Source organism: Mustela nivalis, assembly GCF_964662115.1.
Source record: "Mustela nivalis genome assembly, chromosome: 1".
NCBI lineage: Eukaryota > Metazoa > Chordata > Mammalia > Carnivora > Mustelidae > Mustela > Mustela nivalis.
The window spans coordinates 57357876-57378903 of NC_139020.1; the positions used below are offsets into that span (position 1 = coordinate 57357876).

Here is a 21028-nt window from a genome sequence, read left to right on the forward strand (position 1 = left end):
TCCCTAACTCCTGATAACCACTAATCTGTTCTCCATCCCTCTACTTAGGTCATTTAAAAAATGCTGTATAAATGGAATCACACTGTATATAACCTCTTGAGATTGGCTTTTTTTTTTTTTTTTAAAGATTTTATTTATTTATTTGACAGACAGAGACCACAAGTAGGCAGAGAGTCAGGCAGAGAGAGAGGAGGAAGCAGGCTCCTGCTGAGCAGAGAGCCCAATGTGGGGCTTGATCCCAGGACCCTGGGACCATGACCTGAGCCAAAGGCAGAGGCTTTAACCCACTGAGCCACCCAGGCACCCCGCGATTGGCTTTTTAACTCAGAATAATCCCCCCTGAGATCTATCCACATTGTATTTCATGGTATAGATGTACCTTGATTTGTTTAGTCATTCATTCCATTCAAGGCTAAATGGTCAAAGAAACTGGAATCCCTGAACCACCACTACCCTGCCCAGTTTGGGGCTATTCTGAATAAAGTCATTATGAACATCTGTGTATAGGTTTTGGGGGGGATCATTAAGTTTTCATTTCTCTGGGAGAAATGCCCAGGAGTACAATTGTTGGATTTTATGGTAAACCCATATTTAGTTGCGTAAGAAATTTCCGTACTCTTTTCCAGATTGGCTGCACCATTTTATATTCCCAGCAGCAATATGTTAGATTGTTCTGTAACAATAAAATCACATTCTGCACATTTCTGATAGCCCGGGCCCATTTAAGCTCTCTGTGACATCTCTCTCTCATCATCTCTGCCTGTGGTTACCTCTCTCTATCTTACATCTCATAATATTTGAGCCATTCACTAATATTGGTACCCTTTCAATATTTAAACATTTCTTATTTTAAAGCCTCCCTATTCCAACTACACTGAAAACTCACTGAGTCCTAGGATCCTTATTCTCATTTGGTATTTCCCATGATGAGCCTGGCACAATAATTAGTAATCAGAAGATGGGTTTTGAATGATTATAGTTGAATAAATAAGGAGTAATTTGAGTCAATAAAATGTGTTGGAGTTTTCAAAAAATTACAACGTTCTCTTTAGAAGTTATGTTATCAGGGGCACCTGGGTGGCTCCATCAGTTAAGTGTCTGCCTTTGGCTCAAGTCGTGATCTACAGGTCCTGGGATGGAGCCCACATCAGACTTTCCTGCTCAGGAGGGAGTCTGCTTCTCTCTCTCTCTCCTTCTGTCCCTCACCACCACCCTTTCACGCTTCTCAAACAAATCAATAAAATCTTATTTTTAAAAAAAAGGAAAAAAAGTGATGTTACTAGATTTAGGTAAATTCTAGAACCATTGTTATTAAGCAAATTGCTACAGATGTAGCAAACTTAAATGTGTGATTTTTTCCTCTTTGTTCCCCAAATAACCTTGATACCTTCTCTCTGAGGAAGTTAAACCATTAGCAAAATAGCAAAATATTGTATCAAGTTTTTACTTAAAATAGCTTAATTAGATTACTGCTTTTTATTGCTTTTCTCCAAGTGTTTCTTGCCTTGCCATCCTAGCATTTGTTGACATCAGAGCAGATGTGTTGGTAAATGTTTAACAACCAGCTCTCTGCAAGGAAAAAAAAAAAAAAGCTCTCAGGTATAGCCTTTCTCAGTTCCCATGATGTAAAGACTCCGACCAAGGCCAATTTCAAGCTACCATTTTGACATCACTGAACACAGATTTAGGAAGAGATGCTTACAGTGGAATCTAGTGAGCCAGTTCAAGCTAGCCCAGCACACCAGTGCTAGGGATATACTAAATTTAACTCATGGAAAATATTCTACATTATATATCAACATTCAAATGAGTCATCTGCACATAGACACTGGGAATTTTTGAATGACTTCAGTCACCAAAATCTCTTTTCTCACCAGTAACTGCCAGTGTTTAACGCTTTCTCAGAAGTAGCCCATTCTACCGCCCAGCTGACCGTCTATTCATTCTTTTTGTCTGGGTTCAGATGCCTCCTTCTTAGTTTCTGCTGATCGCTCCCTCCCCGCACAAGCCCAGTTTAACCCCAGAAGACATGTCATCGTTTCTCATCACCCTTTTGCTTTGCCTTCAGGGTGCTAAGTAGGATTTATATTTATTTCTGTTCCTAGAGTGTCTGAAACCCTCCCTCAACTAGACACCACAGGAAGGCTTGAGGCCCCAGCAGCAGCATGAATGCAGGGGTGCATAAAGGCCTTGGCTCAGCTCTGCATCACAGGTGCCCCCTCCTCCCGAACTGGGGTTGGCCCCTCCTCTGCTCGCTTGGCTCGTGAGCTCTTCAGTCTAAGACAGCACAGGGCAAAAGAAGCTACGGTGTTTCCAGCCTTTCTCAGCTGCTCGAGGAGGTCATCCCAGGGACGTGACCGCCGGCTGACCCTTGAGGTGGGAGCTGGATTTCGGCTATCAGAGGCTCCTCCCCGCTTCCCGTCCTTGGAACGCACGTCTGCACGTTCCGCACGTTCCGCACGTTCCGCACGTTCCTCACGCTCTGCCCGCGTTTCCCGCGTGGGAACCACGTGATGTTCAAGGAGGCAGCTGTGAGCGGGCCACGCGGTGCTGAGACCACCTAGACGGTAGCCTTGACTTAGCCCAGGTAAGACGTCGCTGTGAACCGTGAAGCAGGCCGGTGTGGCGATCTCCGCACCTTGTGGCTTCTGGAGACAAGACTCCCGTGTCAGTTTCCTTGCTTCTTAAACCCGCCACCTCCTGCCCGTCTTGAGGGGCTGCCTCGTCGTCTGTCTGTCCTTGCCCTCCGTGTGCGGGGCCACTTTCGGATTTCTCCCCTGGAAGCTCTGGAGTTGGTGAACCAACGAGTCTTACACCTCCATCAGCAAAACACTCTGCACTATCACGATTCGCAGTTCTCTCGTGAACATTTCATTTCATAATGCAGTGTTCTCTCGTGAACATGTGCCAGCTTTTTCCTTCTCTATTGTTTTTCCTGCCCTTACCATAAAGTCACCCCCTGTTCAGCCGGTCCATTCAGCTCCGCAAAGGTTTCCCTTCCCCCCTGTTTATTTAATGATCAGGTTATGTTTGTTATATCATCACAGACGTCAAGGGACATTAACTGGTGTTTCTTTTTCTTTGCATCACTCACAGAAAATGCAAGACTAAAGTTTTCTTTGTTCTTTGTTTTCTCTCTTCTTCCACTGGAATATAAACTCTGAAAGCATTTAAAAATAAGGACTGTGTATTCTATTATCTGGGACTTAGAACAGTGCTTGCTTCACAGTAGGTACTCAATAGGCATATCTTGAATGAGTGAATTTATCCCTGAGTCGTTTTTGATGAATAAGGAGAATATGCAATGCATTCAAGAAAGAAACCCAAGGACAAGTGTTTTATACAAGAATGATGCTTAAATATTTTTTTAAGATTTTATTTATTTGACAGAGAGAGATCACAGGTAGGCAGAGAGGTGGGGGAAGCAGGCTCCCCGCGGAGCAGAGAGTCCCATATGGGGCTCGATCCCAAGACCCTGGGATCATCACCTGAGCTGAAGGCAGAGGCTTAACCCACTGAGCCACCCAGGCACCCAAACACTTAAATATTTTTAAAAGAAAAACAGTCTGTTAATAGAAATAACTCTGTAAAAGTTAGCAACCAAATAAACCTGAAGTTGAAAGAACTGTTAACAGAAAATAAGTCAATCTATTATGGGATTGATCTATTTCTATCCTAAAACATCTTTCAGACCATGAGTGTTTCAAGTGCCAATTTCCTGAATTAACAGCTAGTGGGTTTTTACTTCAATGATAATATTTTACATTTAGGTGGCACTTTATATATTACAAAGCTGTGTCGTGTGTTGTCATACTTGATTACTATTCAGACTAACTGGAGACTTTCCAATGCTTGAAGTCAGGCTATGTGCTATTTAATATAAAGGGATAAAGTTACTATGTCAGAGTATGCTAGTTAACCTCCAAGATTCATTTTTCCTTCCTTAGCAATAAGGGCACTAATTTTTTTTTTAAGGGCCCTAATTTTGAGCTGGGCACTAACCATGCTGCTAAGAATCTGTTTTCTTTAGCAACCTTGCAACTCAGTGGAAACATGAAACCAGTTTTTGTAATGAGATTTAAATGATAATGTAGACAGTTCCTCCCTTACAGAGGGAAGAATGCTCTTCTTTATTCCTCTCTACATCTTAATGACTGGAATGCATTTGTTGATGGCTGGTGGTTTAGCAGTCATTTTAGACCATGAGGAGAAAGGCCACAAGCATGTCCATCTTGTCCTCAATATATTTTCAACCCTTAGCACAAGACATAATATATACTGGATATACAATAAATATATATTAAATAAATGAATAAACATGATTTCTTTGATCATATTCTCTTCTCCCTGTATTTTCTTCTTGGAGAAGCTTTGGACAACTATATTCTAAGGAAGTAGAAAAAATAACAAAGGTATTAAAATTCCACATTTGCACAGTCCTATGCCAGCCTTAAACCATCTGTAGCCATTTATACAATTAACAAGTTTTATAAAGCTGTAAAATTATTTTGAAGTTCACATTGTGATTCTTGGGAGAGTCACTGATGGTATGGTTTCATTATAGCATAAGGAGCTCATATAAGAGAATTTGTATTACCAGGTTGATACCAGTTAAAAGATACAAAGTAAGGACTGGATTCTTACAAATCTCTAGCAGTTTCAGTAAGTGAAGTTGGGGAAGGGACACAGGGGACTTAAGGAGACTCTGAGCATAACTGGAGCCAGAAGGTAAAGTAAGATGAATCTCAAGAGAGGACTGAGGTCTGCACTGGGATGTGATTTAAGATGGGGTTCTGGGTTTGAGGCTGTCGCATATGCAGATTTACCCTGAGACTTCTTACAAGTGCCATTCAGGCACTGGTACTTTCTGCAATTTCATGACTAAATTACTTAAAAGTTCATTTTGGTAGCTCTGGTTGTCAGTACATTATTGCTTCAAGGTGTAAACTATATTAAAGCTTTTGAGAACAGATATAAAAAGATTATTTAGTATATTTCCAAATGATCATTTAGAGCATCCTAAACTCACACACTTCCAACATTCCCTAATAAATTGCTCAGGCATAATAACATTAGTGTAGTATCAAAAAGATTTCAAGGCAATCTTCAGACAAAGTAAAAGCTTATTGTTCCTACCTTATTGGTTTGAAAGATAATGCTTAGCAACATCCAGTAAAACATCTTGAAATATTATGCATACCCAGTCTTACTGCATCCCAGATAGATTCATTGTCTAATATTTATAAAAGATGGATTTTTTGGTATGTGTTTAATGGTGGCATTTTTTTGCAGTAGCCAATGCCGAAATTTTAGGAGAGAAATTTGGTGCTAGAAATATTTACTATAGTGCTGGCACATAAACCAAGAGCTATTAGACTTTAATGCTTTTTTCCCTAAACTTTTTATAGACTTTCATTTTTAATTGCTGCCAATCTGCTGATTTTATTTTAAATAGATACTTCAAGACTGTGCTTTGTCAAAACAGACAGATGTATCATTAAATTCCCTCCCAAATTACACATTAGGCAATGTCTTTGTTTCATGTGCTACTGAGGTATTTGGATTTGTTATAATCTGGAGTGAAAAGGAGGCCAGAAAGCTGAATTGCAGAACAAAAAGCTCTATCATTTAGAATTGATTGTTCTGATTGCATATGACTTTGTGAAATGCCCATTAGCCCAAGTGGAGGTGGTCGTGGTTCTATGTGCTTGATCTTACAAGTCCTTCTGGCATGGGTTTGTTGGGAGAGGCTGGTGGAAGAGTTCACACTAGAAGTCTCTGGGGTTGCTTTTTCTGTCAATCTTCTCTTTAAAGAAAGGGATGAAGGATGATTTGGGTACTTCTCAAATGTTCTTTTCAGTGGGCTTCTGTGGTAGCTTCCTGTTACTGCTGCTGAGATGAATGATCACAAACTCAGTGGCTTAAAGGAACACAGATTTGATATTTCACAGTTCTGGAGGTCAGAGTCTGAAAGGGTCTTACTGGGTTACAACCAAGGTGTCAGCAGGGGTGCATGCCCTCTGGAGGCTTTGGGAAGAATCTGTATCCTTGCCTTTTTGCATTTCTGAAGGCTGCCTGCATTCCTTGGCATGTGGCCCTTCCTTCATCTTCAAAGGTAGCAGCAGTGGGCTGCAGCACCTTTGCATTTTCTTTTACTCTGACTTTCCTTCCTCCACCTTTCACTTATGAGAACCCATGTGATTACCTTGAACCCACGAAGAAAATACAGATAAATCTCCCAATTGCAAGATTCTTAGTTTAATCACATCTGTGAAGTGCCTTTTGCCATGTAAGTTGACATTTTCACAGGTTTCAGGAATTAGGATGTGAATATCTTTGGGAAGAGGCATTAGTCTGTCTTCCACGGAGTACTTAATGAATGCATATTAAGCCATGTCTGTATTTAAGACCCTTTCCTAAAGATGAAAGCCCTTGATATATTTCCTTTCAACCTGGATAGCTCTGTCAGAAGAGCCGTCTTTTTACCAAATTAGTCTAGGTATTGATGTTAGTAAATAAGAGAAATAGAGATTATTTTGAGAAGAGAATCCTGTCCTCCAATAAGGGAAGCATCTAAGAAAATTGGAGCTCTATGAGAACTAGGTAGATATCTTTGTCCATTATACCCACCCCATGACACATAGGACAGCAATGCTACAGTATTGTCTTCAGAGACCTTTTGTTTTCTTACCCTGTGAAGAAAACTCAAACCCTCCATTTTAGAATAGGAGAGAAAACATTTAGAGAAAGGACATCTGGTATACCGTGCTTGTCTTGTTCGCATTGTGTTTCAACTGGGTCAAAGATTGAGGTTAAAAAGACAATTTGAAATCTTCAGAAAAGGCCTCTCTGGATGGGAAAATATGAAAACTAGCGTTGGAGGCCTTCATAATGGGGATGGTAGAGAAATTTCTGTCAACTCTGGTAGCTGCCATGTCTGTGAGTGGTGTGGTGTGGTTTCCCAAGTCCTTTTGAAATGACTGTGCCACAGAGTAAGCCCAGCTATTGAGGAGAATCTAGTTGGTTTGATTGAAAGGACAGAAGAAAAACTAGCCTTGCATTTTATGTACATCCTGTCATTGGAGAAGCCTGTGCGTTGTCATTCGTAAGTCTTACTAAATCCTGAAAATGTTCTCTTTGCTTCTAAAACCTTTCCTACTTTGGAGAGTAAATGTTCTTTCTCTTCTTTTTACTGCCTTTAGTGTACATTTTAACCTTCGTTTACTACCTGAAGTCTGTCAGGTGTTGACCACTTTGGTTTTTACTGAGCTGAGTGATACCCTACTAGGTTCTGGAAGCTCACTATCAAAAACTTGGAAAATAATAAAAAGCCGAGAGGGGAGGGATAACATTTAGCAATGATCTCAGTGTTGAGAGAGATCGACTGTTAACATTTTAGTGTGCTTCCATAGAGTCTTGTTGTTCCTTATTTGTCCCCCGACAATGTATATGTGGAAGCCTAACCCCCAATGTGATAGTATGAAGAATGGGGGAGGGGCGAGGCTGGACTTTGGGTGATGGTGAGGTCATGAGGGTGGAGCCCTCCTGAATCGGGTCATTGCCCTTAGTGAAGAGACCCCAGACAGCTCCCTGACCCCTCCCGCCGTGTGAGGCCGTGTGAGACCGCAGTAAGACAGTTGTTTATGAACCAGGAAGTGGACTCTCACCAGAAACCAAGTCTACTGTGCCTCTGAGCTTCCAGAACTATGAGAAATACGTTTCTATGGCTTATAAGCCACCCAGTCTGTGGTATTCTGTTATAGCAGCCCTAACAGACTAAGATAAGTCCCAACTCAGATTGGAAATACTTTCCATATGTCTTTTTTCGCCATAACACTGTACTGTCAGTAATTCTAAATTGGATACATACCTATTGTAATGATTTTGGAAACTACCTAGTAATATAGAGAAGAAAAAAACGAATCCCCCTCATCTTCACTCTGATTTTTAGGTACTGGTGAGTGTTTGGTCTCTTTGCCACATTTTGCTTCATGCTTTATTTTTCTCCAAGATCTCATTTGAGACTCAGCACTGTTTTCAGGCATCCTTGTTTCTTCAGAGAGGTGTGACATTCTCCTCTTTAAGCACAGGTGAGACAGCATGTGGTTCCTGCCCCATGGACACTTCCTGTGGCTAGCATAGTGATTAACCTGGCATCAATTACACTAAGTGCTATTTAAGGAGAGAGGACGTGCATCCTGGAAATTAATCCATTAGCACTAAATTAAGGCGACCGTGGAATAGTCAAAGCACCTCTTTGCCAAGAAAGAAATGTGCTTTCTTCTCTGTTGTGCTTAACACAGAGATTTGGTGAATTCATCCAAGTTCAGTTGAGTCCAAGCTCAGGACCACTTTTCCCATCAACAGAAGTTTCCCCTACTTTGTGCTCAGGCAGTGGCTGCTGTGCTGTTCAGGGTTTGTAGAGAATTCCCTCCCCCTCATCAATCCCCCCCCTATATATGGTGCTCACTCTTTGTTACTAAGCTGTGTGTGGGTACACATGTGCATGTGCATGAATGTGTGTATATGAGTGTGTGCCTGGGTACCCATGTGAAAACGTAGACACGTAGGCATTTTCAAGTATATCAGGCTATTATTACAAGTTAAAAGTAGTATAGAAAGAGATTATAAAAGGATTTGAAGTCAGAAAGCATTTTCTTTTTGTGGCTGATGTGTCCTGCAGTCTGGCTAACCATGGTTGTCCTCTTGTACAGAAGGCCTTCCTGTATCACACAATTTACAATAATCCCCATCTCTAATATTTATTGAGGGCCCACCATGTATCTCTGCAAGGCATTGGAACTATGGCAGGAAGAGACAATCAAACTGGGCTCTCCCAGAAATTAGGCTCTACTAGAGGAGAGGGGGAAACAAACAAATAAATAAATAAATGACTATTGATAACTGTCGGGGAGCAGGGGGCCAGGGCATACATATGAATGTTGGTGGGTGTTGGTGGAGAAGGGTTTAAGGGTGGGTATTTTATTTTTTTTTATATTTTTATTTTTAAAAAGATTTTATTTATTTATTTGAGAGAGAGGGAGCAAATGAGGGAGAGGAAGGGAGGGAGAAGCAGACTCCCCACTGAGCAGGAAGGCCGATGTTCGGCCCGATCCCAGAACCCCGAGATCATGACCTGAGCTGAAGGCAGACAACTGACTGAACCACCTGGGTGTCCCTGAGGATTGATATTTTAAATAGTGGACCACATGTGTGACCAATCATGTTCACTGTAAACGTGAAAAGGAGGCTTGTGAATGGAGACCTACAGCCTGTGAGGAACAGAGTGCTGCAACTGCCTGGAAGAGTGATGGAAGCAGAGGGATCAGCATGTGCAAAGGCTCTGAGGGAGGTGCACCCAAGATGTATTTGAGGAAGACTAAGGAGGCTGGTATGATTAGTATAGGGGAAGTGAGGGGAAAAATGGTAAAAGGTGAGATCAGAAAAGAATCAGGGGTGTTGTTTTATGCCATGGTCCACCACTTCTATAACATTCTTCTAATGCACTGATCATATCATTTCACTCATACCTTGACCCAGTATACTTCGATTCCTGGAAAAAATTATACAAGTGAAATTCTAGCCAAATTGACTGGTAATCATAAATTCTCCTGTTTTGGTAATCTAGGTAGATACATTAATATCTTAATTTTCCATTGTTGCATAACAAATTATGATACATTTGGTTGTTTAAAACATTGCCCATTTATCATCTGTAATTTCTGTGCATCAAAAGTCCAGGCATGGATTAATGACATCCTCTGCTCAGAGTCTCAGAATCCAAAATCAAGGTGTTGACTGGTCTGTATTCTTATCTGGAAGCTATGGAGAAAAATCTGCTTCCAGGCTGGTTCAGGTGGTTGGCCAGATTTAATTCTTTACAGTGGGAGGACTGAGATCTTTGTTTCCTTGGTGTCCAGGGCCTACTCTCAGTTTCCAGAATACCCTGCAGTTCCCTTCCACAAGGCACTCTCTGTTTTCAAAGTCTGCGAAGGAGACTCTCACTCTTACAGTTCTAATCTCTTATGCCAAGAAAGGCCCTGTCCCATTTAAGGGTTCATCTGGTTAGGCCAGACCCACCAAAAGGTCACCATCTTTCTACTTAGAGTCAGCTGGTTAGAAAAATTCATTACATCTGCAAAATCTCTTCATAACAACACCTAGATTGGTGTTTGACTGCATTCCTGGCAGAAGGTACACATACCCTGGGGCCTAGAAATCCTGGGGATCAGCTTAGATTTCTGTCTACTGTGGCGGAAAAGCCTCCAACTAGGGCACACTAATGTACAAGGGGAATGTTTGTAGCACAATGAGGGCTAAATCCAAATTTACATTGGAAATGGGTGAAGTGGGTAAGTTGAAAAGAGGGGGAGCTTTAATAGTGGTGACTTGGAATCACCACTCCTGGAGGTGTGAGAAATGAGAAGAGGAAACTTGTATGTGTTGACTGTGACTGTGGACTATGAGAAAGTGTGAGCACTGGTATGAATAGGGAAGGTAAAAGGCAGTGGGGGACCATGGCTCTCTAGGATGATGGAAGATTAGGGGGTTAGGAACAATGGGTTTCATTCTCAGGGCCAGGTGAAGTAGAATGATTGAGGAAAGTGCAGTTTGCAGAATCCCATCTGGGAACAGGTGTGGCCAGGAAGCCAGCCCAGGCCTTTCCAGAGCCTTGTGCAAGTACACCAACCCAGTGTTACTCAGAGCGTGGCCTGTGAATCCCAGCATCAGTACTACCGGGGGCTTGTTAGACATGAAGAATCTCAACTTCCCACCTCAGACCTCTTGAATCAGAATCTGCATTTTATTAAGATTTCCAGGTGACTCATATGTGTACTAAAGTTGGAGAAGCCCTGCTCTACCCAGCTGCTCCTTAGGATGAAATCTATCATCTAGGCTTCCCAATAATCTGACAAAAGTTTTGCATTCCAGGGAACCTGCTGAGTCTCCAACAACCAGGACAGTTGGTTGCTCAGGCTTCTATCCTCCAAGGCCCAGTGTTACAGTTAAAAATGCCTGCAAATGGTGCCTCTCTGGCCCTGATCCATTCCGTGGAGAGCTCCGAGGCCACCCCAGGAAGCTCTCATTCCTGCAGAGGCTTCCCTACCAGGTGGGCTGAAAAGACTTCTTATGGCTATCCACCCAGAAGGATACCATCGCCATCACAAACTCATAGAGTATAGTTAGGAAGGGAGAACTCAGGAGGAGGGACTAGAGCTGCCCAAATCGATCAAGCAGAAGGGTTCTCTGTGAGAGACCAGATGTTGTGAGGGAGGCCCCATGGGAGCTGGCCAGACTGGAGGGAGCCATCCATCTCATGAGCTGCTTCTCTAGCTCTTCAGAAATAATGATTCTGTCCAGCAGGATGTTAAGTGGCTTGAAGTCATAAAGCTGAGCGCCAACCGAGAGCCCGTCCCTGCTAAACACAGATGCCAACAGCCTCCACACAAAATCGCCTAACAAGATGAACGGCCAGGCCACTTTAGAACCTCACCACAGCTTGTCCCTCTCCAGATGACATGCCAGACATCTGCTGTGTTGAAATAATAGAAAAACAGTTACAAATTAATGAGGGTGGACCCTGGGCTGGGTACAGTGGTCCGTGTTGTACAGGATTTTCTCTTGTAAAGCCCACTCCCATTCTAGGCAGGAACAGATTTCACAGATGGGGACACAGGGGCTCAGAAAGAAAAACCACTTGGAGGGTGAGTTGTGGGACCAGTATTCTTACCTGCTCTTTCTCACTCCAAGTCCATGTTCTGGGCACAGCTCCCGTCTCAATTTCTCTTGGCTTTCCTCTGCCCCCTGCAGAAAGAGTCTGCCTAGGACATGTTCTCTAAGCAGAGGGTGTGTCTGTAGGCATCCCATCTGACAGCACAGCGCAGCATATTCAACCTTAACACCTTAAAAGTAGCTTTCTGCTAGCGGAAGCAGTGAATAGGAAATGTACTAAAACATCAAAAGACCTATAATTATCTATGTTTTGAATTATGTGAGGGCATGCTAGGTTTAATAAATGCAAATAGGACAAGAAGCAGTAATTCATAATCTGTAATAGTTTACATACACCTATTATACTCGTTTTATCTTCGCAACAACTTTGTGGGGTTCACGGAAGAGAGATTATTTTCCTTTAGAGAACAAAGGAAACTGAGACTATACAGTGAAACTGGACTCGGCCAAAGTCCTTCCATGAGGATATGGTCAAAAACACAACCGTGTGCATCCTGACAGCACGTTCTGTGCTCTTCAGAGACCAAATCATGGCACCAAAGACAAACGCGTGTGGCCGTGTGTGCAGTAAGTAAGTTGGGGGCCACGATAGTTTGCAAAACTCACAACAGACTCCAGTGATCTTTAATATATAAATTTTCTCCAAATGTCAGCATTTAGTGCTCAGAATGTCTGTTAACATATGTTCTTTGATGCACAGCAATTTTGGGAGATACACAGGTCAGTACTGAAGCCACAAGCCACATGTGGCTACTGAGCACTTGACGTGTGGTGAGCCCAAAGGAGTTGTGCTTGCCTATAAAATCCTCACTGAGTTTCAGGGACACAGTATAAGAGAACATGTAAAATATCTCTTTAATATATTTTTGTATTAAGTACATGTTGAAATAATTATATTTTGTATTTGTTGGGTTAAAATACATTGTTAAAATTATTTTCACCTGTTTCTTTTGACTTTTTACTGTGGCTACTAGAAAAGGCACAAGTGAGGAGGCAGCTAGCTTGCCTTTCCCTCTCTTGGACATGTCCAAAGTCCAAAGTTGATACCAGAGTGAGGATATCAAAGAAGGTCCTCAGGACTCTTTCCGGTTAGAACTTAAGAAAACAGTCCCTTTATCTGATGCCTGGCTCTGTGTGGCTCCAAAGCAGGCCTCTGTGGAACGGGACTTCTCAGAGCTCACTTGGGGACAGAACACTTGCCACTCTTGTTCAAATGCAGGCTCTGATTCAGCAGGTTTGAGGGTGGGACCTGAGGTTCTTTATTTCTAACAAGTGGGTGATACTCATGCTGGGGGTCCACATACCTACTCTGAATAGCGAGAATCTCTAGAAGATGAACAGATACCGTGTCCTTTGGGGCAGGAGGTGTTCAGTGTTTCTCCGGCTGTGCCACAAACACAGTAACTGAGGCAGAAGACTGGCCCAGATGTCGATGGCCCCATTCAGCGTGTGTCACGCATTTAAATCAATGAGAGGAACAAGCTGGTGTGTGTGGATGGGCTGGTGTGGGACACGCAGAGCCCGTGGGAGGAGCCACAGGAGTGTGGTGGGCACTGTGTGGTGAGGGGGGCGAGCAGGGTCTCGACAAGGTGAGCTATTAGAGCCAGGAGTGCCTCTTTACAACCTGGGTTATTTGTGTGTGAACAGCCCTCTGAATTCTGGCTGTACAATTGGCGTTTTAAACTATTTTCATGTCTACATAGAACTGGAAGATTTTTTTTTTTTTTAATGACTAGATGTTATTTTCCCAAATGGGGCTTTAGATGAGAAGCTTACTGGGGAAAGGGTTTGATTGAACCAAGCGACAAATAAAAGCTCTAATAACCTCTCTCATCTTTTCAGTTGAGAAAGTTTCTAAAGTCAGCCTGGCATTCTTCTTTGCTTGAGTTCTCGCTAAGGTCAGTTAATGAAACTCAGACATTTTTCTCTCCTTTGTTTTGTCGGGGATATTCCCCCCCCCCCCCCTCACAGAATCCTTTATTTGAGTGTTACCTGGGATAGTCTAAATCCTTTTCTTTCTTCCTTTTTCTTTTCCTCTTTTCCTCCCCTCCCCCACTCCTCATCCACATTTTTCCTCACCTCTTCTTTTTAGCACTTTCTTGCAATTTTCTTTGGTTTTCAGCTCTTGTTTCAGAAGCTTGGTTTTGTGCCAGAGGCCCTACGCTTGGGCAAGTCTTACTTAGCACAGTATTTGTGGGCAGCCCCTAAGAACTGAAGTGAGTCCTCACATGAGAGCACCTCTTCATCTGGAGGCTCTCTTCAGCACAGTGGAATGGAGGGCAGCTGTGGGACTCTCACGGGTCTTGGGCTGGAGCCCCCTCCAGGGAGAGATTTTCTAACATCAAGTGGGCTTTCTTCCCAGAGGAATTGTCTCAGCCAAATCCAGGCATCTACTTGCTTTGCATGAACTTCTTATTACTTTTGAATCTCTTGCCTCTCCTTAAATCTAACATTGTCTTGTAGCCCATCCAGGGTCTAAGCTTTTATTCTGCAATTTGCAGAAAATTCTGGTAAGAGCCTGATGTTAGAATTCACAATCATTCATAAGCCAGCTTGTTAGGATGGCAAAAACTGATGTTTTTAAATAAAACTCAAGAAGCCAGTAGATTATATTGGAGGAGTAGTGGGCTGGTGGGAAGTAGCTTGCGGAGTGGTTTTTGAGGATAAAATGCTGTGTCTGTATTTTTTCATGCTCTGTTTTTTGAAATAGACTTTATTTTTTAGAGCAGTTTTAGGTTCACGGCAATATTGAACAGAAGGTTCTGATATTTCCTTTCACCCCTTCTCCCACACCTCTTTCACCTCCCCCAGTATCAGCAGTCCCCACAGGAGTGGTACTTTGTTGCGACTGATGAACGTTCATTAATACACCATCGTCACCAGAGTCCATAGTTGATGTTAGGCCTCGCTCTTGGCTGCTGTACATTCTGTGGGTTTGGGCAAAATGTGTAATGACATGGATCTACCATTATAGCATCATAAAGAATATTTTCATTGTCCTAAAAATCTCTTCTTTATCTCTCCCTCCCCAACCCCTGACAACCCACTGACCTTTTTACTGTCTCTATTGTTTTGCCTTTTCCAGAATGTCATCTAGTTGGAACCATATAGTTTATAGCCTTCTTACTTGGCTTCTTTCACTCAGTAATAATAGGCCCTTAAGTCACCTCCTTGTTTTTTTTTGTGGTTTGGTAGTTCATTACTTTTTAATGCTGAATGACATATTGTTTGGATATATCATAGTTTGTCCATTCACCCACCGAAGGGTATATTGGTTGCTTCCAAGTTCTGGTAATTATGAATCAAGCAGTATACATCTGTATGAAAGATTCTGTGTGAGTATACGTTTTCAACTCCTTTGAGTAAATGCTGGATTGTATGGTAGGGTATGTTTAGTTTCATAAAAAAACACCAAACCCGGGTGCCTGGGTAGCTCAGTTGGTTGGGTGACTGCCTTCAGCTCAGGTCATGATCCCGAAGTCCTGGAATCAAGTCACATGTCGGGCTCCTAGCTCCCTGGGGAGTCTACTTCTCCTTCTGACCTTCTCCCCTCTCATGCTGTCTCTCACTGTCTTTCTCTCAAATAAATAAAGAAAATCTTTAAAAAAACAAAAACAGCAAACCCTCTTTCAAAGTGGCTGTACCATTTTGCCCACCAGTAGCTCATGAAAGTTCCTCTTGCTCCACATCCTTGCTAGCACTTGTCCATTCCAGTAGAAGTACAGTGGCATCCCTGTGCTGTTTTAATTTATGTTTCCCTGAGGACCTATGATGTGGGAGCAAGTTTTCATATGCTTATTTGCCATCTTTGTATCTTCTTTGCTGAGATGTCTAATAAGGTTCTAAAGTTTTCTCCTTAGTACAAAAGCAGAATGACAGGTTTTATTCAAAATGATTTAGCTGTTTGTCATCTTCCTCAGAGTAAAAGCCAGAAACTTTTCCATGATCTATAAGACTGTCCATAATAGGGACCCCTCTCACTTTTCGGATTGAACCTCTCTCTTCTTCCCCATGGCTCACTTTACCTCAGCCACAGCATTTTCTCATTCAGACTCGGCATGTTCAGGCCTCCAAGACTGCTGGGAGGAAGCTCTTCTTCCACACAGCTCCGTGACTCACTCTCTCATTTCTTTCAGATCCCTGCTCCAAGATCACCTTCCCCAGGAGGCCTTTCCTGACTACCATTTATTAAAGAACTCCCTCCTCTCAGGTACACTGTTTTCTTTATATATAGATCTCAAACAAATGCTTTTTATCAGCCACATTGAGCTGGGCCCACTGGCAAGGAGGTCTGGGAACTGTGGTTTTTGAGCTTCTCATCCCTGCAGGGCAGAGGAGAGCTTAAAAAGATAGGAAGGTTCTGATTTCCAACAAACAATACCCAGCACAGATTGTTCACTCATTGGTTAGGGAGCTGCTCTAAGTTTTTGGTGGATGTAGTCTATTCCTGCTATTGTAGGAATAGTTATGCTATTGTAGGAATAGGAATGCTAATGTAGTCTATTCCAGTCATAAACCTGCTGACATGCTGCATGCAACAGCAGATTTTCAGATCTGAACCGAGGGTCGCTAGGGGTGTCCTCGCTATCAGGGCTAGGTCTGCCTTACATGCTTCTTCCTTCCCCTAAGCAGCATTTGTGGCACACCGCTGGAAATGACGGTCCTGAGCAGGCCGGACTGCCGAATTCTCATCTCACATTGCAGTGTGTCTGCTTTTCCTTTACTGGAAAACCCCAAACAGCGTCACTTCCTCGTCTTGCACGAACCCATTGTGACAATTATGCTCTGCCCACCTGATCGGTGCTCTGGGGGTAACTTTGGCCAGAATCACAAGTACGGATGCAGCTGATGGGCCAGCGGCACCAAGCATCTGGGTCTCAGTTTTTCGCTGATAGTCCCGACGCAGCCTGGGGCGGAGGGCCAGAAGGAGTGCTGTGCTGCAGGGAAGGCTTCATAATATCCCAGTGGTGTCAGAGCAGGCAAAGTAAATACTGTCCTGCCTCCCCATTAGAGTGGAAATGAGGCAGAACAGCTTGCCGGTGACAGCCCAGGCACCGTGGTGCTGACTCTGTCTCCTGGTGAGTCAGCAGCAGTCCTGCCTAGAGGAGACCTTTGGAAGATGGCTCCTATTCCGTTTTTCTCACATGGCTGTGATGCACTGGTCTCAGCTAGTTTGGGGCACAACAGTGCAAACCAGTGATCAAAAACAGAACCAGCCTCATCAATGAATTGTTCATAGGTGTTTTCCATAGTCTTATTATGCCATTTTAAAAGGCCTTCGGGGCACCTGGGTGGCTCAGTCGGTTAAGCAGCTGTCTTCAGCTCAGGTCACAATCCTGGCGTCCTGGATCGAGCCCCACATCTGGTTCCTTGCTCATAGGGGAGCCTGCTTCTCCTGATCCCTTTGCCCCTCCCCCTACTCCTGTTGTCTCTCTCTCTCTTTTTCTTTTTCTCTCAAATAAATGAATAAAATCTTTAAAAATAAATAAATAATAAAAAACCTTCAGACAGATGCATTCATATAGTTGGCTAGGGATTGTGAAGTTAGGCCAAAAAAAGGAAACCTCAGAGTTCCAGGTGCTAGAAACCCTGAGACAACTTTTGTTAGCCTGGGGGGCTGGTGGCAGCCTACAGTAATGGTGTACCATGCTTCTCTGCCAATACCCCAACACCGTGTGCTCCTCTTTCCTTGAGACCCCAGAAACTCACATCCCCATCTGATATCATGACTGGCCACTTAGAAACACTTTGGTTTTTATTTTTATTTTTTTAAGATTTTATTTATTTATTTATTCGTGAGAGAATGGCAGAGGCAGAGGGAGGAGCAGACTCTTCAGGGAGCCCGATACAGAACTCGATCCCAGGAACTCAGGATCACGACTGGAGCCCAAGGCAGATGCTTAACAGACTGAATCACCCAGGTGCCCCTCTTAGAAACACTTTGAAAGACTCAAAGCTGTGGACTGGAATGTCAAATTCCTTCTCTTACGATGAAAACTCTATTATAACTCTTTGGATACATCTCTTGATTGGATATTTCCCTCTTCAGAGTCTTGTTCAGTGTAAGGGAAACATTTTGGAGACGACTCTGTGATACTCGCTTAGACTCCCATGATTGCTGTCTACACATTCATGGGATTTCACTGGAGAAAACACCCCGTCCATGAAGTGTGGCCTATTGACTCAAACTGACTTTAATTCCTTCATTATATCTCCTTGATGATTACAGAATCACTAATTTTGTGTTCTGTGCTGAACCTCACTTCTGTCTGTTTTCTGGGGACCCTTCCTCCCACACTTAGGCTCTTGTGCTCCATGATCATCAGCCTCCCGGTGCCCCCCTTGACCGCCCCACGGATTTCTTTCCCATCCTTCCAGATATGCACAAGACACTTCTATTGGGATATGATGTTTGATTATCCCACTAACAATTATCCTGTTTATTTTAACCTCGAGACTTCTCAACTAAGTCTTCTTTACTTACAACTGCATTTCCTAGACTCTTCTGCTATTCTTAATACCCTGAAATCTAATTTTCGAGCTTACAATTTTCCTGAAGTATCATTTATTCTTAGAGATCTCTAGTGACTACCTGCTTCCAAGTTCAATAATCTTTTCTCCATATTATGTCTGACATATTTGCCAAAGTCAACTCACCTGATGTTTAGGTGCAACTGCATAGCAAACCAACCAAAAACTCAGTGATGTAGAACAATAATTAGGCATTACTGCTCACACATTTTGAAGGTTGTTAGGGGTTCATCTGGTTTAGGACGGACATGGCTGGTGGCTCTCTTCAGGCTGTGGCTGCCGGAGTGGCTCTGCTGTACTTTCGACCAGGGAGGCTCTTCTATTGATTGTTCTCCTCCTAGCATCAGTGAGAAAGCTGAGCCGTGTTTTTCTTATGGTAATGGCAGAGACGCAGGACGCTAAGCAGAAACATGTAAAATTCTCAAAAGCTAGGCTTGGGGCTGGCACACTGTCACTTCTTCCCATATACCATTGGTCAAAACAAGTCACAGTGATAAACCCCAAGTCTTTGGAAGAGAAGTACTTTCACTACTGATGAGACCCTGGCAGAGATGTGGGTGTAGGGAGTGGTGAAGAATTGAAGCCACTCATGGACTGTATCACACCTGAGACCCTCTCCTACTTTGGCTTTTGTTGACTCTGCCTCATTCTGACGTCTCAGAAGGTTTCTGGTGACCTTTCATTGGACCCACTAGTTACATAATTACAGATTTTCAGCAGTACTCTGTCTCTTATGTTCTGCTCTTGGTCAGTGAGAGCCTTAAGTTCAGCAACTACCTCAATGTCGAAGTACCTCTCAGAACTCTAGGCCCTATTTTCTTACCAGCTTTTGTTGGTCTCCTCTACAAAGAATTTAAGTTGTGTAAATCACTATCATCCTAGATTCAGTAATTCAGAAATAAATTGATTCAATCTTTCATCTAAAAGCATTTTTACCTTTTACTTTGACCCTCAGCAGTGGTGTCGCCATTACACTGTGGAGGTGCCATTTTTTCTTCTCTGTCCTTTACACTCACCATCATGCACCATCCTAGGGCTTAACAAATATTCTTGAGAAATGATTCTTTGGCAGAATTTGTTTTGTCCAATTTGTATATATCCACTCTCCCCAGATGGACTGTAACCCAAGGAGGCAATTTGTTGCACTGAGGGAGTGTAGGATTTAGAGGCAGATAAACCTACTTTGAGTCATGTTTGGCTTCTTACCTGTGAGCCTTGAAAAAATTACTTAAACTCATTGAGCATCAGTTTTTTCATCTATAAAAATGGGTTATTTATACTAAAGAATTTTGGCAAGGAGTAAAAGAGATCATGGATGGAAATCACTTGTCACACAGTCGGTAGGCTTTCAATAATATTTTGCTTTCCTCTCTACTTCCCCTTTTTTTGGTCTCCCTTGGGTTCTCCTCAGTATTTAATATGACTGTATTTTATTTATGTGTTTTCATTCTCTCTCCTTAATTCTAACACAAATCCCTCAGGGAAATGAATCCGTCTTTTATGTCTCTTAGTTATCTTCATATATGGAAGGTGTAAATCATGTAGCCTAAGAATCTATATCTGTTATGAGTCACAGCAGTCTTTTCCTTCCAACATTTTTTAAAAAAGAAGTCCTGCAAGTATTAGCAGATCATCGTGAATTATGAACTAACTGCAGTTTCTATGGGTTGTTTTCAGTTTTCCTGTTTTGCATAACTTTTTTTTTTTTTTAACCTTGTTCAGGAATCCAATGATTGTTCTCTAATAAAACATTTTCTCAGAGTATCTGATATTGGTCATTTCTTACCCAGTGTGAATTTTAGCCTGGGCATTTCTTCTTTCAGGCATCTCCCCAATGATTGATTGATTGATTAATGGATAAATTAACTTTGCTGTTGATTAATGGCTTTTCTTGGCTTGCAGAGATTACTCCAGGCCACCCTATCCTTGGTAAGCTGGGTCAATAATGTGCCTCAACCCCTCCTTCTGTCGCACAAACTGAGATGGGGCACCATTCCTCTTTACTGTCAGCAATTTAAGAAAATACCCTTTCTTCGTGATTTGGATGAAGCTTCTTACTTCGTTTGTAGCTTTGTTTGTAGCTGACACACACGTGGGAAAAATAGAATTCAAAGTGTTATTAGCAGGACAGAATAGATGGAACATTGAAATCAACTAATAAGGTAAAAACCTAAGAGATAAAGGCCTATATGTAGCACCAAATAAGCTTGATCTTATAATATTGCATACAACAAAACAAAACCTAACCCAATGGGATTCTTTGTTGGTACAGGTTCAGTGTTACTCTTTGTTAGTGGCAACCCTGGTCCAATTTTGCTCGGCCACATCCTGAGCACTTGGTTAATGCTGCGTGATGCACTCTAGGAAGGTCACTAGTAAACTGGAGCAGGAAAGCTGGGGAATGGAGTGGGGAGGTTGGCTAGAAACCTTCACGGCAGAAGCCACAGGAGAGAGAAAGCATCAGGGGACCCACCTGGGTGGGTAAAGAATATCCTCCCCTTAATCTGTGTTATACGACAGGACCAGCCCTATCTAACGATGAGAGACCTGTGTGTCCTGAGTTTTCCTGAAACTTCAAGCTAGAGCTCAGTGGCCACTTGAAAATGATAGTGTCCACTAACATGTACTAAATTACCAGGCAGTGGTATAAATAATCACTTTACATAAAGCGTTTTTTTCTTTCCTAAAAAAATTCTCACGCTATGAGTTATATATTATAATTATTCCCATTTTAAGAAATGGAAAGACTGAGGCTTGGAGAGTT

General features: G+C 42.6%; 1 long non-coding RNA gene across 1 annotated transcript in view; it reads left to right on the top strand.

Moving 5' to 3' along the window:
* Nucleotides 1–2510: 2510 nt before the first annotated feature.
* Nucleotides 2511–21028, top strand: part of LOC309865962 — a 166661-nt gene continuing 148143 nt past the window's right edge. The window contains exon 1 of the long non-coding RNA XR_014312349.1: nucleotides 2511–2587. This is a non-coding gene — a long non-coding RNA (uncharacterized lncRNA). The remainder of the gene's footprint in view (nucleotides 2588–21028) is intronic.